We start from the raw sequence: 11563 nt of genomic DNA, 5'->3' as shown, positions 1-11563 counted from the left end.
GCAACTGAAAGAAAGTCTTTGTTTAACGTATTTATCCATATTAAAAAGCATAAAAGACTCAAAAAGCATACAGCGTACTGTTATTATGGATACAAATTTTACGTTTTCCACGAAATTCGATAAAACACATTTTTCATACATCGTACATAAATTCTTCTTAATATTTGATTCCACAATAATTTCATAAAAAAGTGTATTTCGTTATCCCGTTGCCGGCTTCGAGCCCTAACTCCCATGCGTTCGCTCGAAGTCGTGAGATCTGACGTTCTCCCACCTGGCCCCTTGCTTGTTTTGCCTCTTACCGCTAGCAACACAGGACCAAACCCACCAAACACCAAGAGCGTACCGTACAAAGCACAATAGATTTCCCCCCAAGAGAGCGAGAGCAAGAGATAGGGAGAGCTCATAAGGAGAAAGAGACTGAAGGCGGTGTGCGTGAGAGTGTCAACAAATTTGGGCACGAGCAGATCCCAACCAAGATGAGCAAAATCAGAGTTCACGAGCAGCCGCGAACCAACAACAACAACAACAATCCCCATCCTCATCTCATTCGGCCCTCTCTCTCTCACTCTCTCTGTCCGGCTCTCTGGGGGTGTCATGTTTTGGGGTACCAGAAATCTGCCACACCACGCGGTTTCGTTCGCTCTCACTCTCTCGCTCTCTTTCGTTCGCGGGAGAAAAACCAAACCCGCCAATCATACAGCACGACGGGGCCGCGAGTACAAAATTCGCACAGGACTCACATCGACAGCACCGAGCAGGCAGCAGCAGCAGCATCCAGGGCAAAAATTGGTCACCATCGATTTCAGTCAGGTGTAGTCTGCGTTGCGAACTGGTCGGAAGTGCTCGAAAGCTGCTCTCCACCAGAGTGTGAGTGTGTGTGTGGCAGTGTGGCAGTGTGGCCAGGCGTTTCAACTCAGTGAGTTTTCCCTTGTTCTGCTTTCCCCCGCCATTCTGCCCGAACCAGTGCAAAGCCCCGAACAGTGCGTGTGTGAGTGGGGTGGTGGTGGTGGTGGCGGCTAGTTACAAGTGAAGTGAAGGCCCCTAGAAACGGTGTTTGAGGCGTTTTTTGCCAATCGTTCATCAAGGCCCCACCACAAGACTGCCAGCAGCAGTCTTAGTCAGCAGTTTTCTGGGAGGGATGTTTCGGCTGTTCAGCGCGCTGTTGTGCGCTGCTGTGTGCCGCCGTACTCGGACGGCCTCAAGTCGAATCGGTAGTGAAGCTAGCTTTTTTGTTCGCTTTTCCCTCCCCGAAACTGGAGCAAACAAGATCTGGAGCTGGTTGGGTGCGCTTTAACGCTGCTCTCGTAGGGAAAAACCGGAGAAAAGCTTCTCCAACAACACTCGCGCGCCGTCGCCTACTTTAATGCTGAAAGCAGCTTCTACAGAGTGTGCTAAAAACAATCACATTACTACCCCTTTTTTGGGGGGTGGGGGAAAACTGTGTCACAGTGACGGCGGCGAGGGGGGAGGGGGCACAGTATATAATGAGAAAGATAAAAAAGTTCCATCAAAAATCGACAGCGTGAGAGCGGCAGGAGAGACACACACGCACACAGCCGTACACGCGCACACGGTTTGTTTTGCGTGTGCGAATGTAGGCGCGAGGAGGCCGCTGGCAAAGGCATACCGTAAGGCGTCGTAGTGGCCCTGTTGTTCGCTTTTTCTTCGCAAAATAGATAGAAGATAAAAATAAAAACGGACGGCATCCTTCCGATCGATGGATGGGCGATTTCTAAAAGCCCATTTACTTCACTGATCAAAGATCAAAGCAAGGCGCAAGTGGTTCCACGGAAGAGTGGAACCGACCTTTCCCGTCGCTGGTCGAGCAGAGCGGAACCCCCTGGTAGCAACAAAAAGGGAAAGGTATAATGCCAAAAAAAGGGAAGCCCAACAGCCCGCTAGAGTTCAGCAAAAATGCGTCCTTCTATCGGCATTTCCCAATGTGTGTCGGTGTGTGAGAGTGTGTGTGGTTTGGTTGGTTTGTGGGGCTAAAGATTGCCTTTTACCCTTCCCACGCGTTCGCGTATGCCGAAAGTGGGAGAGCGAATACCGCCGGATGGTAAAACTTTGGCCCTGGTCCAGAGAGTCCAGTTTTCATTACATTCCTACGCTGTTGTTTTGGTCCTTTCGGTTTGGTTCGCAGCAAGTGGCCAGTGGCGGTGGGTGAGCCCCGTATCTGGATCAAAACAATTTCCCCATTTTATATGATTTGACTTGCGGCCGGCAGGTAAGCGCACAGAATGCCAGATGGTCAATGCCAATGTATGGATGGATGGATGGAAACTGATGAATTTGAGCTATTTTTTCTGTTAACAAATAGCGAAAAAGTTGTGGCAAATTAATTTCAGCATTTTCGTTGGACCTTGATGAGGTTCCTTCTAAAAGGAAAAAAAAACAAACGGACATAGAGCGTGTTTGTGATGTTTTTTTGGATTTGTTTTGCAGCCGCTGTGTAGGGGTGATTGAAATGAAAATACTTTGCCAAGTCAAGATTATGAATTGTAATTGCCCTCTCTTCTCTTATTCCTTTTGATTGCATCGAAATCGTTTTAGGTACGCTGTGAGGTGTAGAGCTTTATTAAAATAGTTTCGCACAGTGAGTGAGTGTTTCCGATTAGTGCGTGAATCAGCTACCAGCCCGACGAAGGCGTACTGTACCGAATCTGCAGTGCTTGCTTCACCAAACACGGGGGACAATAATACAGCGGACAGCGCAGTATCATCGCAGTCATTTAAGCGCCTTGCTCTAAACCCAATCTCATATTCATTATCAGCGGGAAAACCGTTCGCTGATACATCACAGAGTACCGTTTTCAATGCACATATGTACCCTTCCCGAAACGACTGAAGGGTCGTGGTAAAGTGCTGGGTGACGTGTGTTCGGTATAGCAAACGGCGGAGGCGGCAGCAGCAACAGTAGCCCCCCCCCCCCCCCCAAAAAGCCACGATAAAGTTGCAAAAGAATGTGCTGGTGGTGTTTCAGTGTGTGAGAGCGTGTGTGTGCGTGGCAGTGTCGGTGTGTGTATGTGCGCCGGTGTGTCGGTGTGTGTACGGTGCTTGACGTAAAAGGGTCTTAAAGTCGGCGAAAGACCGAACCCCGACCGATACACGTTTCAATTTATCGATACACACAAACCGTAAAGGGCAGCGGGCGGCAGCAGCAAGCAGTGCGAGAGGTGGCAGCAGGTAAAGCGGAACACACACGGGAAAACCTCTAAAACGCAGACCAAAGAAATTACATCTTCCAGGTAAGGGCTAGATCAATCTTCACCTTTTGCGCCCCCCTTTTTCCTTTAAAACGGAGCGCAAGCCCAACGAACAAAAAATAAACAAGCGAATGAAAGACCAGGCGTCTCCATGGAGCGTAGGTGGGCATGGGGTTTGTGTGTGGGTGGGCACGTGTCTGGTGGGGCAAAACATCACACATGCGAAGGGAATTCCGACAGTGACCGCAAACGGTGTGAAACGGGGGAAAGCGTTGGAAGAGACAGAGGTAGATGAGGGCTTTCTACGCAGCTTTCAGCGCTGCTTCGAGTGGTTTAGAATGAAAAGCGAAGTCATAAAACAATTGCCCCTACTTCAGGGGCTGTATAAGCAAGAGTGCGTGTCTGTGTGTGTGTGCTGCTGTATGCTTGGCTGAGTTATTTAATGATGTTGCTAGAGCGCACACACTGTGTGCCGTTGTGTCAGTCAACACAGCCCCAATGCGTTGAGCCCCGCGTTGATAGTCGTATTATAGTACACACGCTGGCTGGCTTTTCCTCACGCACCGCTCGTATCCTTCACATCCTCGGTGAAAGCCGAGGTAGGCTTGAGTTGCGTTTCATTTAGAAAAGGGGTTTTATCTGAAGAATTTTCCACACCACATGGTCCTACCCCCGGCCACACACCCCGTGCCGATGATGGCACACTAGCATTACCTCGCGCTCTATCAGCACGCAGCAGCAGCACACCCAGCCGCGGGACCATACCCCCTAAAGGTGTTAAAATATAAAACTTTAAACATTTCATCCTCCATCTGCGGCTAAGCTGCACCGGGCCTGGAAGATGGCTCACAGCTTACCAGCGCAGAGCAGCGAGAAAAAGGGTTGAGCGTTGAGCGGGCAAAAAGTGGGCAAAAAGTAGCAGCAAAATGAAAGCGATAAGAACCCGAAGCAAAAACAAACAAACATAAAAATGAATGACAAAACAAAAACCGGGCCAGAAATCCGACTCCCTTTCGCTATCCCTTTTTTTTTTTTGGAGGGAGGGGAATAGCGTTGAGAGTGGGAGAAAGGGGGTTGAAATCCCTGTATGAGCGGGTTTTCTTCTTTTTTTTGTACTTCCCTTCTAGTTGTTTTGCTTGACGTAAGAAATAAGGCCAGAGTATGCAAAGCATCACCACGGGCGATGGACGATCATCACCAAGGGATGTGGCCCTGTGTTTGCTGGAGAAATGCTGGAGAAAGAGCGAGCGAGAACGAGAGCAAGAGAGTGAAATGGTTCCGAGCAGCGCGTAGCAACGGGCAATGAAGTAGTTGCTCCTGCTGCTGCTGCTGCTGCTCCAACACCAACACCAACGAGCGAAAGAGCGTTATCAACAACCAACAACAAGCTGTTGGAGCTGGCGGCACAACTACACGCGTTTGCACGTCGTCCTCCTCATGCAAGGGGGTGGGTGAGGAGAGTCGCGGGATGCTGCGATGAGTTCAAAACGCCCAGCAACCAAAACCTTGGGCTTTCTTTCGCTCTCTTTCTCCTTCAATCTCATTCTCTCACTGTTTACTGCTTTCTCCGAAGTGCACTCTCGCTCTCTCTCTCTGGTTGGGGAGCGCCGTACGCCTCGTGCTATTGTTTAGCGCGTAAGAAGAAGAAAGACCGAAAATTGGGATGGAGGGAAACAAGGGAAAGAGAGCTAGTAAACAGCGCGTTGTTTATGTGGCTGTGTGGTAAAAGCGCGTTCACTGCTTCACGCCGTTCTTGGTCTTCCTCACAGCGTTGCGTGCTGTGTAAGTTTTGCAAGAGAAAAACGTGGGGGGGGGGGACTCACTGCTGGGCAAAAAGCCATCCTCGCCATCCCTTCGCTATCATCTGTGAGCGCGCAAATCCCTTCCATCCCATCTGACGGATGACACAGACTCTCCGCTGACGCTAGTATGCGCGCCTGTATGGGTGTGTACCCGCTGGGTGGGTAGCTAACACACACAGTTAATATATGTAACGGCCGTGTAACGTTCTCATCCTTCATATTTTCCCTCCCTACCAGCGACGGGTGGCACTGGCGGGAAGGTAGCGTGTGTGTGCGTGTCGAGAAAATTGAGCTATTTTCTTTCTCTGTTTCGCTGACGAACGGGCAGGGAGAGAAGGTATGATGGGTGAGGGGCGGAGGGGGAGCAGGAAAAGCAGGGAGGAAGAAAGTGAAGGAGACTCATCTCGCGGATTCTTCTACCTGTCACACACACACATACACTCAGAGCCGCAGCGCCACCGAGCTCCCGTGTGTTTGCCATGGAGACGGGGACGGTTTTATAACAGGCTCGATATGGGTGCTTGTTTGTCACGATTTTTCCTCCCCCTCATCCCCTCATTCGCTTCTTTGCGATTTGTTATGCAAAGCAGCAGTTTAAGACACTGTACAGGTACAGGTCGAAAAATAATAGAAAAATGCTTAATTGTAAAGAAATCCTCGCCCCGATCGAATGATGAATAAAAATCACAGCAAAACAATTTATCAAAAAACCTTGGAAAATCTTCTGGAGCCGCTTTTCATGATCGTGTTCGACAAGCCGCGCAAAGGAAACAGCTGCACAGCCTTTGCTCCCTTCCCATCATCACTCTCCCGCCTCTTTATTCCTCTCGCTACTGGCCTATGCCTGTTACGCAGCGAAAACTCCAACTCCCATTGCCCTCCCCTCGTTGAGTGTTGAGGGTGGAGTAATTAAAAATCAATTTTCCATCCATCCTCCAACGAAGGTTGAACACAACTGGGGGGGAGAGAGGAGGGGGGGAGGGGTGTTGGCAGACGGGGATAGTCCAGGCACGCACACAACAGAGCATAGCGACCGAACTGAAGTGATATTGAACATAGAGAAGTAGAAGAAGAAAAAAAGCCCCACCATCCCAACCATAGCGACAGATAAGGACAGGGATGCAGAGCACGACACAGCAAATAAAACCGATTGATAAGCGAGAGCACCGCACATACACACTCACACTCATACACTCTTTCTCCCTGAAAACGCTCCCCTGGCTGTGGGTGTGTGTGCGAGAGAGCGAAAGAGAGATAGAGCGAGAGAGAAAGAGAGCGATAAAATTATGTTGTTAGGTGCGTTTATGTGGCTGTATGTGTGGCGCTGTGCGAGAGAGAGAGAGAGAAGGAAGAATATTTTTATTGTTGTTATTGCTGTAGAGCGCCGACAGCGACAATGTTGTGAAATGGCAATAAATAAATACTATCGCATTCACACATACGCACCCCAAAGGACACGCACACACACATATAAATGGATTCCCGTGTGACGCACTCACTCAGCCACACACACACACACAGCCATCGTCAGGCAGGGCGATATTGATAGCGAAATCCATCATAAACATAGCAAAACGTTCTTCTTCTACCTATTTCCCTATTCGGTTTTGCGTTTTGCGACTCGCCCGACGTTTGAGGCATGGTTTGGTCTAGGCTAGAGAGAAAATGGCTGCTGCTGCTGCTGGTGGTGCTGTCTCTGGTTCGCATCCGGTGAAAGGTCTCTCCGTATGGACCGAAACCGTTGGTGGTGGTGGTGGCGAAAAATCACGGCAACCCATAGCAACCTACCACTCTCAAGCGGTGGTTGCTGGGCGGAAAAGCAAATCATAAGGAATGTATGTGTGTGTGTGTGTGTGTGTGTGTGTGTGTTTGCTGTTGCATGCAGCCTGCGCCTGCTGCTGCTGCTGCTGCTACTGTAGGCCGCTGCCCCTTGTTGCTTGCGTAGCGTCGAGTGGATACACACGCTGCCGCCGATGGGTAATAATGTTGCCCTAGCTGCATGGTCGTCACCTCCGCCACGACACTTCCGGTACACTTAGCGACCCGGGCCCTGGATCCGGCCTGTCGATTCTGTCTGTCGAGCGCCCTCCAATGAATGTTTCGCGTTGGTCTCTGGTGTGACTGTGTGCAACCTCCCCTCCGCTTTCACCTTCATATTCCCGTTCCGGTCGTTTCCCTCCCACCCAGTCGAGTCAATCGTCAATTTGTCATCAAAAAGTGATCACTTGGGTGTGTCCGTCCGCCGCGCTCGGCGTAAAAAGAAGGGAGAAGGGGACACGAATCGCAACGCGCTGGAACGGCAAATCTCGGATGTTGATGTTTTCGCATAAGGATTAGAGCGGATTTGGAGCAGAGAATAGAGAAGGATGGATCGGTCGGCCCTGAGCTGAGCGCTGGGGCCTGCTGCACTCTGCTCTGTCCCATGGCTCGAATGACGATTTGATGGAGATGCTCCGGTGCTGGTTCCCTTGATGTGTGTGTTGCGGACGCTGTGAACCGATGTTTTTATAAGCATCATCTTGCCATTGACCAGAAAAGCACTTAATACTATTATTTTGAAATTTACATTCCTTTCGAGAGCACTAAAATAAATATTATTTTCCATCCACCTTCGATGGCGAGAGAAGTGATATATTTTGATGTTTTCTTTTCGCATACACTCGGGTCGAATGCGCTTCATGCTCGAGGTTAGAAATGGCTTCCAGCTAGCTGTCTATCAAAGTGAACACCATCATCATCATCATCATTCAATAAAATCGATCATCTTGACACGTACCGCATAAAAAGACATTCGCTCGATTCGCTTTTCGCGAGGTGGGTGGATTAAGAGATTTATCGACTTAAAGGCTCAATTAATCGATTTTGAAAATAGACGCCAACAACACACACACACACATATATACGTCCACGTAAATCCTGGTGCACGCTCGAAAAGTGCTGGCGAATGGCGAAATTTTGGTCCTTCGAACCGGATTTCTTCGCAAGCAAAGCGAAGCGCGCGCTACACAAAACCATTGTAGTGAAGCAGAAACCGAGCTCCCCAGAATCAGCGCATTGAGGTGAAGCTTATCCGTTTTGGAACCTCGTTCCCATCGTTTCCCCTTCGTGCAGGTGTAAAACTTTTGGCATCACAACTAATGCTTACTGCGCGCTGCTCGTTCGTTATGCTGGCGTTTGGTAACGTGCTTCAAAAGTAGAAACGGCAATGTGATGAAACGTGTTGATTGATTTCGATGAGTAAGCACAAGTTCGATTTCGTAGTTTGCTGAAATCGTTCAAGCAAACTCGTTCTTTTACCACCATCTCTCGCACCACCGTCGAGAGAGGAAAGTTTTCCGATTAAACGTATAAAAAAACTGCCTTTTTTTGTATCAAAATTAAATGGATTTCTGTGGTTGAGTTTCAATTCCACTAGGAAATGGGGAGGGGGAATGTCCAACCCGACCAATGTAGTGATGCAGAAATATACTATAAATTACATGCAAGCGGTTAGAGAAAGTTACAAAACAAGCAAAATAAAAGAAGGAACGCTCCCACACTATCCCATTTACAAAATCCCCACACAGCGGCAGCAAAATGTAATAGCACGCTAAGTGACAGGTGTCAAAAGAGGATTCGGGACGTGCAACACGGCAAAAAGATGAACGAGTAGGGAAAACCCCTCCCCTTCTCTCCCTATGGCTGAATGTGTGTGTGTGTGTTGCACGTCCGTCGCTGCCGAGACGACGATCAGCCCCGACAATTTTTGTCACTTTCTATCACCTTCTTTTTTATCTCCTCCTCGCTTAGTACACACATTATACGGCAGGGTATGTGCGGCAGCAGGGGAAAAAAACCACTTGCGATCGATTCGTCCCGCCCGCCGAAAGAGATTGCCCTATTGGCCCGACGCCAAGGTGTCTGCAAGCCGTTGAGACAGGCTGTAAAATTGCACACCAGCGTGCGAAGGTCTCACGTCCCGAGCAATCGTAACGAGCCGGTCACTGTTCCGTCCGCCCTTTCCCCCTTTGCACCCCTCATGGTGTGTGGGGCAGTAATGCAGTAACGGTGGTCATCATCATCATCTTCGCTGCTCACTGTGTTGTTTCGTCGAGATATGGGATCAGCGATGTACTAACCTACATTTGCTCAGCCATCTTCCGCTCGTTCGTTTGCGTCAACAAACGGCGTGGGATAACAAAAACACACACACACGCGCGTGAAGACGATTACACGGTCAGGCAGGGTAGTGCGAAGGACCAGAAAGGCCAAGCGATGCCCCGAGTTCCGTGTCTCGTGGTGCTGATTGGGTTATTAATAAGCACGATTTTCGAACACTTAGCGGAAGTATCTCCACCGCAACGCGTAAGAAGGGCGAGAGAGGTATTAATTACACGATGCAAGTGGAAGTGCGTGGTAGTAATACCACCACCCTACCCTCTCTGCCGGTGGGAAATCCGCACCATGTGGTGATGATGATGCATCTGTGGGAATGCGTTTCAGCTGAGCTGCTTGCTGAATTGCATCTAATTTTACTGGCATAATGCAGCCGTGTGCAGTAGTGTCCACATGTGCAGTTTAATGCCGAATTAAGCCATCTAATGCAATAGAACGGGCCTATTATCTCGGGGAGAGATTTTGAATTGAATAGTCGCTGGTTTTGGAATGGGAAGGAGACACTACCGCCACACCAAAAGGCTTAAGTGCTTTTCGCTAATTAACTGTGCTATCGATCCAATCCAGCAGCAATCATCCGCGAGCGGTGTGTGTGCGTGTGTGTGTGTGTGGATTAAAATCCGTTTTGTACATGCAATTTTCACTCTTCATTCAGTTCGTTCAACCGTCGTACAGCATGCCCCCGACGTGTGTCACTTTCTCCACGATGCGCTCCTGACGGTGACGGTGTTCGATTTGCTCGCCCAAATGTGCGACATTTTCCGCGGCGTTCGTCCGCGTGTAGTGGTGCTAAAAATACTGTCCTCCATCCCACGAGAGCCCGACCCGACCACGGCAAAGATCAACAAACCACCGTCGTGGTGCTGCTGCTACTGCTGCCGTGTGATGTGAATTTTTGCTTTTAAAAATAGTTCAACCTGCACTTCATCCCAACTCTGGTTTGGGAGATGCCCGCGGGTCAGGTCGGTTAGAAAGACACCCGCGCAGCAATTTAAAACCTTCCACGGGGAGGCGCGGGATTTGCCCAATTTTTCGCTACAATAACAATCACGCTGCGGGGCTTTTCCTGTCGCGCTAATGCACGGAAATGATTATTAAAGCCGTCGCCCGTCGCTCTACTCTCACTGTCGGGCCGCTTTTGAAATTGTTGTCTGATCCCAGCAATTACCAACACCGCAAACGTCTTTCCAACCACGTCGTACCGGGGAGGGAAAGGAAGTTTCTCCTCTTGCGTCTCCACAATCCAGGGGTACAGCTACTAATGGGACGTAAACATTCGTTGTTTGGACTTGTTGGTGCGGGAAAACAAAACAACACAACGAACTAGAAAGAGAGAGAGAGACAAGCAAACAGTATCGGTATATCGATGATGGATTTGTTGGTCACATTACATCGGTGTTTCGGTGACTTTGTTATGATTCGATTTGTATGCGAGATGCTCGCGGGTGTGTAACGCAGATGAAGAATTTGCTGTAGTAAAATTAAAGAACAACAAACCAACTAGACACACACACGCGCGGGGTGGAATGGGGGAGTTTCGCGGACGGCAAGGTGTGTTTATTTTAACCGAAATGGGTTTTTCCTTAAATGTTTACATATTTCTCTACAGGACGATGATAAGAAAAAACCAAAACGATTACTCGGAAATCTTTTGTTTTTTTTTTTTTGCTAATACATTTAGTCCATTTAGGCTTTGTTGATATTGGCCATTGAAATTGTTCACAAAAAAAGCATTATTTTTTATTATTGACACATTAAAAATAGAAAAATGTACGGCTGAAGCCCAGCACCGAGCAAATATCTATCATTAAAGCAAAACAAAATCTTTGTTACTTTTCAAATCAATAAAAATACCTGAAATGGCAGTCACAGCAGTCACATTTCCCATATTCTATTTTGTTGCGTTTAAGATCGCCCCCCCCCCCCCCCCCCTCATACTTTTTAATAGCATTTTTCCAATTATCTAGATGGATCCAATTCCGCCCAATTACCCCACTAATTCTATTACGAAACAATACAATATTTTTACTTTGCCAGACGTACCCATTTACGGGTTTTGCATGGCTACAACTCGCCTGCAAAGACAAAGAACCGAGAGCTATTACGTAAATGATTAAATTGATATGAAAACTCAAAACAAAATGCACGGATCATAACATTCAAAAGCCGGCGGGGGAGAGGTTTAGTCATAGAAATTTAATTCCCCCACCTGCCACTTCATCTACCATACTAATCCCATCCGTTGTGTGAAATTATTTCCCCGAATAAAGCTGTAGGCGGACAAGTAAAAAATACAGTGTGCCCAAAGGTAAACAAAACCGTGGCGCCGTTGGCACCCCCCCCCCCACACACACACACGCACTGAGAGAATTCTAATTTCACGCACCAAATTTACGA

At 48.5% G+C, this 11563-nt stretch overlaps 1 protein-coding gene across 14 annotated transcripts in view; it reads left to right on the top strand.

Moving 5' to 3' along the window:
* The first annotated feature begins 734 nt into the window (after nucleotides 1-734).
* Nucleotides 735-11563, top strand: part of LOC4577187 (glutamate-gated chloride channel) — a 90275-nt gene continuing 79446 nt past the window's right edge. For 5 of the 14 annotated variants that reach the window (XM_061663561.1, XM_061663556.1, XM_061663563.1 and 2 more), the window contains exons 1-2: nucleotides 750-919; nucleotides 2557-3251. The gene's annotated coding sequence lies outside the window, so the exon portion shown is untranslated. Of the gene's footprint in view, nucleotides 920-2556; nucleotides 3252-11563 lie in introns of all 14 variants that reach the window. The other 9 variants (XM_061663564.1, XM_061663568.1, XM_061663565.1 and 6 more) reach the window with 4 other exon arrangements.

This window comes from Anopheles gambiae, chromosome 2, assembly GCF_943734735.2.
Source record: "Anopheles gambiae chromosome 2, idAnoGambNW_F1_1, whole genome shotgun sequence".
NCBI classification, from domain to species: domain Eukaryota; kingdom Metazoa; phylum Arthropoda; class Insecta; order Diptera; family Culicidae; genus Anopheles; species Anopheles gambiae.
This window is presented reverse-complemented; position numbering and strand designations above follow the sequence as displayed.